We start from the raw sequence: 10,700 nt of genomic DNA on the forward strand, positions 1-10,700 counted from the left end.
GTACATGGATAGTGGCTGTTCCAGGCATTTGACAGGAGACTTGTCCCAACTGGTAAATATAAAGGAATTTAACGGTGGATATATCTCTTTTGCGGGAGGAGAATCAGGCAGAATCACGTTGAAAGGAACAGTGAAAAATGGCGTTTTAAGCTTCGAAAATGTGAATTATGTTCCAGAACTGAAACACAATCTGTTGAGCATTTCACAGATTTGTGATCGAGGAAATTCAGTCCACTTTACTAAAAAAGGTTGCTACGTATTGAAGCCAGGGATCGTGATTCCTGAAGACTGGTTTTTAATGACAGCCGAGAGACGGGGAAATGCTTATGTCATTGATATGAACAAGAAGCCGTGTGAAGAAATTACTTGTTTGTTCTCGAAGATTTCAGAACATGATGGTTTATTGTGGCATCGTCTCCTTGGGCATGTGAATATGAAGAATTTGAATCGACTTGCCAAAGGTCAACTAGTCCGTGATCTACCAATCAAAGACTTTATGTTGGTAGAAAAGTGTGTTGCTTGTGCGAAAGGAAAAGCACATCGAAAGCCTCATAAATCCAAGTCTACGCCCTCAACCAAAGCTGTGCTTGACTTACTTCACATGGATCTCTTCGGTCCGGTGAATGTGTTAAGTATTGGCAGGAAGGCTTATTGTCTCGTAATAGTCGATGATTACTCACGCTACACCTGGGTGTACTTTCTAAGTCACAAGAATGAAGCTGCGGGGTTGATCAAACAATTCGTTACTCTGGTAGAAAATCAAGCCAGTACGAAAGTAAAGGCTATTCGTTCAGATAATGGGACGGAATTCAAGAATGTCACCATGGACACATTTTACGCTGAGAAGGGAATTGATCAACAGTACAGTGTACCACGAACTCCACAACAGAATGGAGTGGCAGAAAGACGAAATCGCACTCTTATAGAGGCTGCACGTACCATGCTGGCTGATTCGAAGCTTCCTAGTTTCTTCTGGGCCGAAGCAGTTAGTACGGCTTGTTACGTCCAGAATCATGCTTTAGTAAACAAACGTCATATGAAAACTCCTTATGAGATTCTGGAAGGACGTAAACCTTCGGTTTCACACTTTCGCATCTTTGGTTGTCCATGTGTATTATTACTTATGGACACTAATGGAAAGTTTAAGTCAAAGGGGACGAGTGTTTCTTTGTTGGATACGCTAAAGGTTCAGCCTATAGAGTATACAACAAAGTAACTAAAAAGGTCGTCGAGTCGTGCAACATTGAATGGCTCGAAGAAAATGCTACGGACGCTAGAGTTGGACCAGATTGGTTATACGATTATGCAGAATTATTTAAATCATTTAACATTTTGTCTAGTGTCCCTACAGATGCAGGTGTGTCTACTCCCAAACAACCACTGTCTTTTGGTGATACTGAAGAAGATGAACTGGCCGAATGAAGTTCAAGAGTTCATACCATTGACCCACCGGGAATGGTTTTATCTCAGCATCCTATGCCTCAACAAACGTCTCATCAATCTCCAGAAGGTGCACAATCTAGTGGAATTTCTACTCAAGCAGCTGGATCAGAACTGTTTGTTGATCCTATTCCTGAAGAATGTACTGTTACCACTCCTGTGCGTCACAGTCCTGTAGCACCTAATGAGGAGGAGCCAAGCACCATACACACATCTCCAGACGAGATGATACCTGAATTTGCCATTCCAACAAGTGTTCAAAGAGATCATCCAATTGAGAATGTGATTGGTCCTGTCAGTGCAGGAGTTCAAACCAGAAGCCAATCAGGAACCATTAATTTGTGCTTATATTCAAGCTACATTTCTCAAATTGAACCTAAAACTATTGATGTAGCGTTGCAGGAACCAGGATGGGTAGATGCTATGCATGAAGAGCTAAACCAGTTCGAGAAGCTAGGAGTATGGAAACTTGTGGAGTTGCCAAAAGGAAAACGCAAGCTTGGAACTCGCTGGGTTTTTAGAAACAAGCAAGATTCTGAGGGAGTTATTGTTCGAAATAAAGCACGTTTAGTGGTTCAAGGATTCAAACAAATAGAGGGTCTGGATTATGATGAAGTGTATGCTCCGGTTGCCCGACTTGAAGCTATCCGGATCTTCTTGGCTTACGCGTCATATATGGGGTTCACCGTGTTTCAGATGGATGTCAAGACAGCGTTTCTATATGGAGATGTGAAGGAAGAAATTTTTGTTGAGCAGCCACTGGGTTTTGTTCATCTAGATCATCCAGAATATGCCTACAAGCTTGACATGGCATTGTATGGATTGCACCAAGCTCCACGAGCTTGGTATGCTACTCTAACTGAGCATCTTCTGGCTCATGGGTACACACGTGGCACGATAGACCAGATTCTGTTTATCAAGAGAGTGGGCAAGGATCAAATTTTGGTTCAAATTTATGTTGATGACATTATTTTTGGATCTACAAGTGAGGAGCTTTGCAAGGAGTTTGAGAGAGTTATGCAAAAGAAGTTTGAGATGAGTGCGCTCGGAGAAATGACATTGTTTCTGGGTTTACAAGTTAAACAAGATTCATGGGGCATTCTAATTCATCAAGGGAAATATGTGGATGATGTGCTAAAGAAATTTAAGTTCACAGACGCTAAACCAGCAGAAACACCAATGGCAGAAAGACCGTTGCTAACTGAAGATGCAGAAGGATCCTCTGTTGATCAACGACTTTATAGGTCTATGATTGGTTCGTTGATGTATCTAACAGCAAGTCTTCTAGACATCATGTTTGCTGTCTGCAATTGCGCGCGATATCAGGCTAATCCTAAAACTTCTCATCTTACTGCTGTTAAACGAATCTTTCGGTACCTTAAAGGTAGACCCCAGTTTGGTCTGTGGTATCCGAGGGATTCGAATTTTGACCTGTTTGCGTTTTCTGACAGTAATTTTGGAGGCACTGATAAGGACAGGAAATCCACCTCTGCTGGATGCCAATTTTTGGGTGATCGACTCATTTCTTGGCAATGCAAGAAGCAACAAACGGTAGCAATTTCCACAGCTGAAGCAGAATATGTTGCAGCTTCGGCATCTTGCTCACAAGTAGTGTGGATGCAGCATCAATTGCAGGACTACGGTTTGACTTATCTTAAAACTACTATCTATTGTGATAATGATGCTGCTATACAAATTGTGAAAAATCCTGTCTTCCACTAAAAAACCAAGCACATTGATATTAAAGTTCACTTTATACGAGACTGCTTTGACAGAGGTCTTATCAAACTGGAGCAACTCGACACAGATGCAAATGCTGCCGATTTGTTCGCAAAACCTGTCAGCAGTTCGAAATTTCAAGTGCTTGTGGATTTTCTGAAAATGATCCGTTTTTCTGACTGAGCATGTTTTTATTTTATTTCATAGGTAAATTTGTTCATAAAGTTTTCTATTCTTAGGTAGTTTTTATTTATTCTCAAATTTAGGGGGAGAAAATTATGAAAAATACAAAATCATTAAAAAAAATACAAAAAGAAGCATTGCATGACATGGGAAATGAAATGAATCTTCACATCATGGTAGAGGGCTGACTCATGTAAGACCAGTATCGAAATGGTTTGACTCTAGGATGATGTGTTGGTAGGCTCTATCCTTAAAGACTGGAAACGTTGGCTGTTTCTGTTTAGAACTAAATTAGTACATGACCTCAGGAAAGAAAATCACTTGGAATAAGCTCATGTCTATTTGAATGTCTGTATGTTATCCCGATACACACAATTTTGGTCTGACTCTGAAATCTTCTCTGAAAAAGTCGTGTATCTCCTCTGCTGCATCCAGATACATGCTGACCTGGAGGTGCTAGGCAACGTTAGCTTATGCTGCATCCAGATACATGCTGACCTAGCTGTACGTTGTCGCGCTGTAGATCAATTAAACACCCGAAAGAGGCCCTCAAGTGCCCAAAAGAAACCCAAGAAACCTATATCAAACTGAGAAAAACTCATTTGATCTGTATATTTTACCATCTCTGCTTAAGATCTATTCTGTTCTCTTCTCAACCTATTCCCAGTTAAGATTTCAGAGATCTGGATTGGACTTGTGAAATATGTGGTAGGGAAGCTACTTGCATGATAGAGTGTGCTGTTTATATCTCCGGGATTTGATTAGTATTTGTTTGGGTGTTCATTGTTAAGAAATGAAAACATGATAAAATTTGTTACAGGCAGTTATATGGAAAAGGTCTAGGGAGATGAGTTTAGGTGGACAAATATATTGGCAATCGTCTAGATCATTCAGTAGTAGATCAGTGTTGATAAGTGTGGTCAAGCCCGAAACCTGTGATTTGATCCCTGAGCAATTATGATATATTCTTATTTTATCTTTTTTTGTAAATAATATTTCGATATTATTTATTTTTATGTTTGTAGGTTTTTTTTTGTTTCATAAAAAACATGCTCAGGAAGTTGAAGGGTTGTATAAGAAAAGGTTGATTTTTAATTGGATTGTTAAAATAATTGGAAACACGTTTATAAATCCAATATTCAAACTAAATTGTGGTCTCGAATCGAGACTGTGGTCTCGGTCCAAAATGTTAAAGGCCCGGCCACAGACTTGAGATATTTAACGGGATCTCGACTCGAGACCTCATTGTGCACTCTTAATCAATCACTGTACTCAAAATTTCTATCTCACTCTCCGGCCATTTCCTTCGCTTTTCCGACGTTACTCCGGTCTCGACTTGCTGTGTTGAATCTGTTGAAGGTAGTTTGATAGATTTAATGATGATTAAGTTGAAGTTTTGCAGGTTCTCTTGAAGATTTGATGAAGAATGTTTGAACATCATATGAATATTTGAAGACGCTCATGAACCCTAAAATTGGACATGTTTTGGTCTTTAAAGAATTTTGAGAGTGTTTTTGGATTTTGATCCAAATCGTAACAGATCAAAAGGTGTTTGGGAGGTCTCGACTCAGATTGTAGAATATCCTTAGGGACTCGAGATCTGTGTTTGCGAGTCGCAACCTCATCAGTCTCGACCGAGGTCTCAAGTCAATGTCATATTGGTCTCGAGTCAAAACAAAATGGTTTCGAGTGATCTTTCTTGTCTCGACTAAGGTCTCGATTCGAAATCTCACGGTCTCGACTAGAAATCTTGTGGTCTATATGCTGACTTTTACAATCTGAGTTGTTGACCAATGACTGACCTTGTTGACTGTTGACCAGCTGTGTTAACTATGAACATGTTTTGTTAATAAATTTCATCAAGTTAACAAACTCTTATGTTCTTAATGTTTCTGTTATGTGTAGGATATGGATTTAAAGTTTATTTCTATGCATAATCAAGCTGGATACTTAGTTGCTCCTCTAGAGAAGCACAAGAGATTATATACATCGCTGATTAAAGGGTTGAATAGCTGCCGACTTGTTCATGCACTGAGAGATAATCCAGTTGTCTATGAAGGTCTTGTTCAAGACTTTTGGAAGACAGCAAGATTTGACGCACTAGGAGCTGATTGAAAGGGGATGATAGAAGCAGAGATTCAGAAAAGGAAGATTGTCATTACTGAGCAAATGATAAGAGAAGTTCTACAGTTTGGTGATAATGAATTTGATCCGATTGATCTTCCAAGTGGTACTGTAGAGGCCATTTTGCCTCGGTTGAGCTATGAAGGAAAATATCCCTCACTCGTAAAGAAGTTTCTACACCCGTATTGGCATTTGCTGGCACACATGTTTATCTTGTGTATGACAGAAAATCGAGGGGGAACAGATCAACTGAACATTACACAAACGGCTGCTTTTGTTGCACTTATTACGAATGAGCCGTTCAACTACTCGAAGTATATCTTTGAAGGGATGAAGAGAAATGTTACCAGGATTCGAAAAGACAAATTTATTATGTATCCAAGATTTTTGCAGATGATCTTAAATGCTCGTTATTCTAATTTGGAGCGATCTGGTGATACTTTGGAGCTGAAACCCATGGGACCAGCTTGTTTTGGTGCCCTTACGTCCAAGAAAGGCACGGAGAAGAAGTTTGAAGGGCGTATTCCATTAGAGAAATTTGGTCAGTTTGTAGAGACTGAAGATGTAGCTGCTGATCCAGTAATAGTACAACCTGTTCCAGTAAATGCAATGGTTGCTGAGGAGCATGATGTTCGGGGTGCTGTTGATAATGAGCCTGAGACAGAGATTTTAACAATTAATTCTGACGATGAGGGCATAGAGATTATGTGTGATTCAGGAGATGATGAAGAGCTTCCTCCTGAAAAAGAAGCTGATGTTGCTGTTTCTACTGTCCCGCCTGTGATTACTGCTGAGAATTTGGCTTTGTTGTTAAAATCTGTGACTGATAAGATGGGAAATCCTCTTTCCAATCTTACAGTATCAAATGAAGAGCCTAGTGAGAACCCAAAGGATCCTGATTCATTGCCCTTGAAGCGGAAAAGGAGGGATCCTAGACTCGGAATGTATGTTGAATAAAACAAAGATCAACCTGTGAGTGCTGCTGAAGATGATGATGGTTTATATGACTTCGATTTTGAGAAAAGTGTCGCTGATACCACCAACACTACTGAAGATATCTTTGAGTTTAATGCTGATACTCAAAGAGATGATTTTGATACCACCACTGTCGATCTTCAAGCTACAAATGTTGTTTCTGATTCTGGCATTGATACTATGTCACTTGGTATTTCTGAATCTGCAGGACCTTCTGGAGTTATTCATGACGTGCCCAACAGTTCAAGTGGTAAGAGACCTGAAGAGCCGTTGAGAATGCCATTTGATGATGATTCAAGTGATGATGATAAGTTCATTAGTATGAGAGAAATGAAGAAACGTCTGATTGTGGTTGAGCAAGATTCGATTCATAAAGACGCAAAGATTATCCAACTTGAAGATACCATAGTACAAAAGAATCAACAAATTGAGCAGCTTCAAGGAGACGTCAGTTTGCTATTTAATATGGTTTATGATTTACGTGGAAAACTGGAGAAGAAGTTTGGACAAGAGTTTTCTAATCCGACTGACGTAGAAAACAGAAGAAAAGCCTTTGATAAAGATGATGCTGAGAGAAGCGCTGCTATGGAAAAATACTTCAAAAGGGTGACTGATCCAGTTGCAGACAAAGAAAAGGCTAAAAGAATTAAAAAGAAAAGGGAGTTTATAATTCTAAAGAACAAGAATCTTAATCCAGATGATGACGATGCTCAAGTAACTCATCATCTAATGGATGTGGGTGAAACTCTCTACGATAAAGTTGGAAATCGATCTGGTGTGGTTAGCTGGGGATTTGATCATGATCGTCGAAGATGGTGGATAAAGAGAAAGGTTGGACCTGTTGAGTGGTACAAGACTCCAGCTCAGTTTCAGACTTTCACAAAGGTTGATTTGATAAACTTGTCTAAATCACCTTATGTGGATGATAAACCTGGAGGTCGTGGATATTTGTTTTTCGAGAGATTGCAAAGGGAAGTTCTTCGTAATTTTCCGTCGATGCACACTGCAGAGTCTCTTGTTAAACCAGCTAAAGGTGTTCGAGATCCATACACAAACAAGCGAATGAAGATTGTACACTGGCCAGCGACTGATAAAGAAAAGGTGATTCCTTTAGTGAGAAAGATTCCAAAAGGTGCTTTGAAGTCCTTGCATTTTTGGGCTTATGATGAGCGTCTAGGGCAGGCAGTTATTATTTGTGATGATGATGTGAATTTTCGCTTGGTGGATCAAGTTGATTTGTTGAATCTTGCATATGAAGATCTGGAAGTGTTAGCTCGCAATCAAATTAGAGATACTGAGAAATATGAAGAAATTGCGAAAGGGTGGACTGATGCAGTTGCTTCAGCTATTCATATTCGCACAAAAGGTTTCGGTGGGCTCAAGGATCGTTTGGGTGGTGATCGTGACAGTTGAAGTCTGAAGAATCTCTATGCATAAACCTAGGGGGAGATTGTTGGAACCTTGAGGTTTATACATAGAGAAATACAAAGTTTAGGGTTGATCTTGTAATGTTTAACTAGTTGTTTTGGGTCACATGTTTGTATTGGGTTTTGGATGATCTCGAGTGGGCTTTAGGATGGTCTTGACCCATCCTAGTTAGTATTTAAGTAAAACCTCATTGTGTTTAGAGGGTTGATGAATTTTGGTGAAGAACAGAAGCCACTCGAGATCTTTAACTTGTCTTGTATCAGTCATCGTTTCAAGGTGAATGCAAGATTTATGTTTTGATTGATTATTTTTGTTATTATTACTTTATCGTTTTCCTGAATCCGCTTGTGTTTGATTTCCGCACTTACACAAGTTATTGTTGATATCATTGAAAGATCCGGTTAACGGGACTTACAGTGACATGATGTCATATCAGTGTCATCAGTCTCTTTATCTTGAATATTTGTCCATCTCATTCAGCAAAAGATTATAGAGATACCCAACTTAGAGAAGAATCCATTCAGTGAAACTTCATTCAGATCAATACTCAATATAGCAGAATCGAGGTTCTGCATCTATGGCTTTTTTAACTATTATGTTTGGCGTTTTTAAAGTGAATGGTTTCTAGGAAATTTGGCGTTTTGTTTATGGGTTTGTGATCAGTTGATTGTGCAGAGACGTCTCTCTTATAGGATGTTTTTGGCGCGTAGTTTATGCGAGATTTTCTTTATAATAAATGATATTAATAAGGTAGCCGTCTTTTCAGTTACTGTGTATTTTTTCTGTTTTTTTGTTCCGTTTTTTATGAGTTTTTAGGGTCATAGACTTTCCATCTCCCAGGTTTGGCGTTTTTGAATGGGTTTAAGTAGTTTTTGGCCTTTTTTTTTTCCATTTTTAGCTTTTATTAATTAATACTTCTACAAATTACTTTCATTATAGTTTGGGAGTTTTTGGCGATTTTACTCCATTTATGGCGTTTCATATGCATTACGACTGTTTGGCGTTTTATTAATATAATGTATTTTTTTTATTCTAAGTTGAAAAATACATAACAAACAACAGAAAAAGAAAATTAAAAAAAATAAAAATAAAAACAATTCATCTTCCAAATCTTCACTGTCATCAGTCTCTTTCTTCTTTGAATCATGTTCGCTGGTGGTTTGGCTTAGCCATGCTTGTGTTTTTGTGGCCGTTTGGAAAGACAAAATGACATGAGTTTTTTTATTTGAATATGTATCTTCAAACAACTCATCAGTGTCATTCGTCTTTTCATGCCATTATAATATTCATCAAGAACAAAATACAGAAAATGACATAAGTCTGACCCCAGCATCTTTTTGTTTATGATTTGTCCATCTCATGAAGCAAAATGTTATTTGAGTCACAATACATCAGGGAAGAATGCATTATCCGAAACTTTGATGTAGAACAATATTTGAATATATTTGGCATTTTACTGAGGAAATAGTATATCTGAAAGAACCGTTGATTTTTTTGGAATCTTTGATGTTTGAGTGTTTTGGCGTTTTCCAAGATGAATGGTATATAGTAGAAAATATGGCGTTTTTTGAGTAGTTGTGTTTGATGTTTTGGGGATTTTGGCGTTTGTAAGATGAATGGTATATAGTAGAAAATATGGCGTTTCAGATTCTGGGGGGTATGTTTTTATGTCTGGGATGTTTTTGTTTATATAGCGATGTGTTTTGGTCCGTAATGGCGTTTTATTCATCAGTATGGCGTTTTGGTATAGAGGTGTAAAGACCTTTTTACCCTTAATAAGGCGCGTCCACGTAATAAAATTGATGTTATTTACGAAAACGCCAACGATCCAATCTAGTCCATAGATTGTTTTAATCGCACAATCCATAAGCGTTCTCACCGTTCTCACACTTTCTACCGTTTTCTCAGAACTTAGAATATTACAGAACTTTCAGACATACACACATATACACACACACACACAAATATATATAGGGTAGGGATCCTAAGAGAACTCCATCGTATTTGAGAAACGTGAGAAACATACCTGACCACACATTTCCCTAAGCTTTTCATAATATACATATATGTATAGTTGAAAACTGACTATATACATATATGCATATTGTCAAGTATTGAATGATACACATATGTATATAGTCAATTTTAAACTATATATATGTGTATATTACAAAAAGCTTAGGGAAAATGTATGTTGTAGAATGCCTAGTTTCTCAATTAGCCTAATGCTTCTCACACGATCTAACCCTATGAAAAGGTTAAGAACTTTTAAAAATCATAGAAGGAGTTATTTAAAAGTTGTAATTAGTTAAACTCTAAAAATTATGTAATGTTACATTTTGTTCTTCTTAGTTTAGATATTTTTGTATATATAGAGCCTTAAAGTCATGAAAAAAGTGAGAAGGCATTAGAATGTGTCGCGTTGAGAAGCCATTCGAGAATATGGTGAGTGGTTATTGCAACCAACAAAAAAAATGATATTTTTTTTAAACGGCAAAGATTTCCTGATCACTACTCTTAAATTACACCAATTTTACTTCATGTCAGGACTTGAACCCTGGTCTTTCCTCAAGAGACACATAGTAGGGATGAGCATTTGTCACCGGGTACCAGTACCGTACCGTGTATATTTGGTACCGGTACCGTACCGTGTATATTTGATACCGGTACCCACTTTCCCCATTTTTCGGAACCGGTACGGTACCGGTATTTACGGGTAAAACACCGGTAGATATCGGTACCGTACCGGTACTGAACCGGTGTATTCGGTATCAGTACCGGTACCCACTTTTACTGTTTTTCGATACCGATACCAGTTTAGTACCGAATAG

This window comes from Helianthus annuus, chromosome 1, assembly GCF_002127325.2.
Source record: "Helianthus annuus cultivar XRQ/B chromosome 1, HanXRQr2.0-SUNRISE, whole genome shotgun sequence".
Classification (NCBI taxonomy): Eukaryota; Viridiplantae; Streptophyta; class Magnoliopsida; order Asterales; family Asteraceae; genus Helianthus; species Helianthus annuus.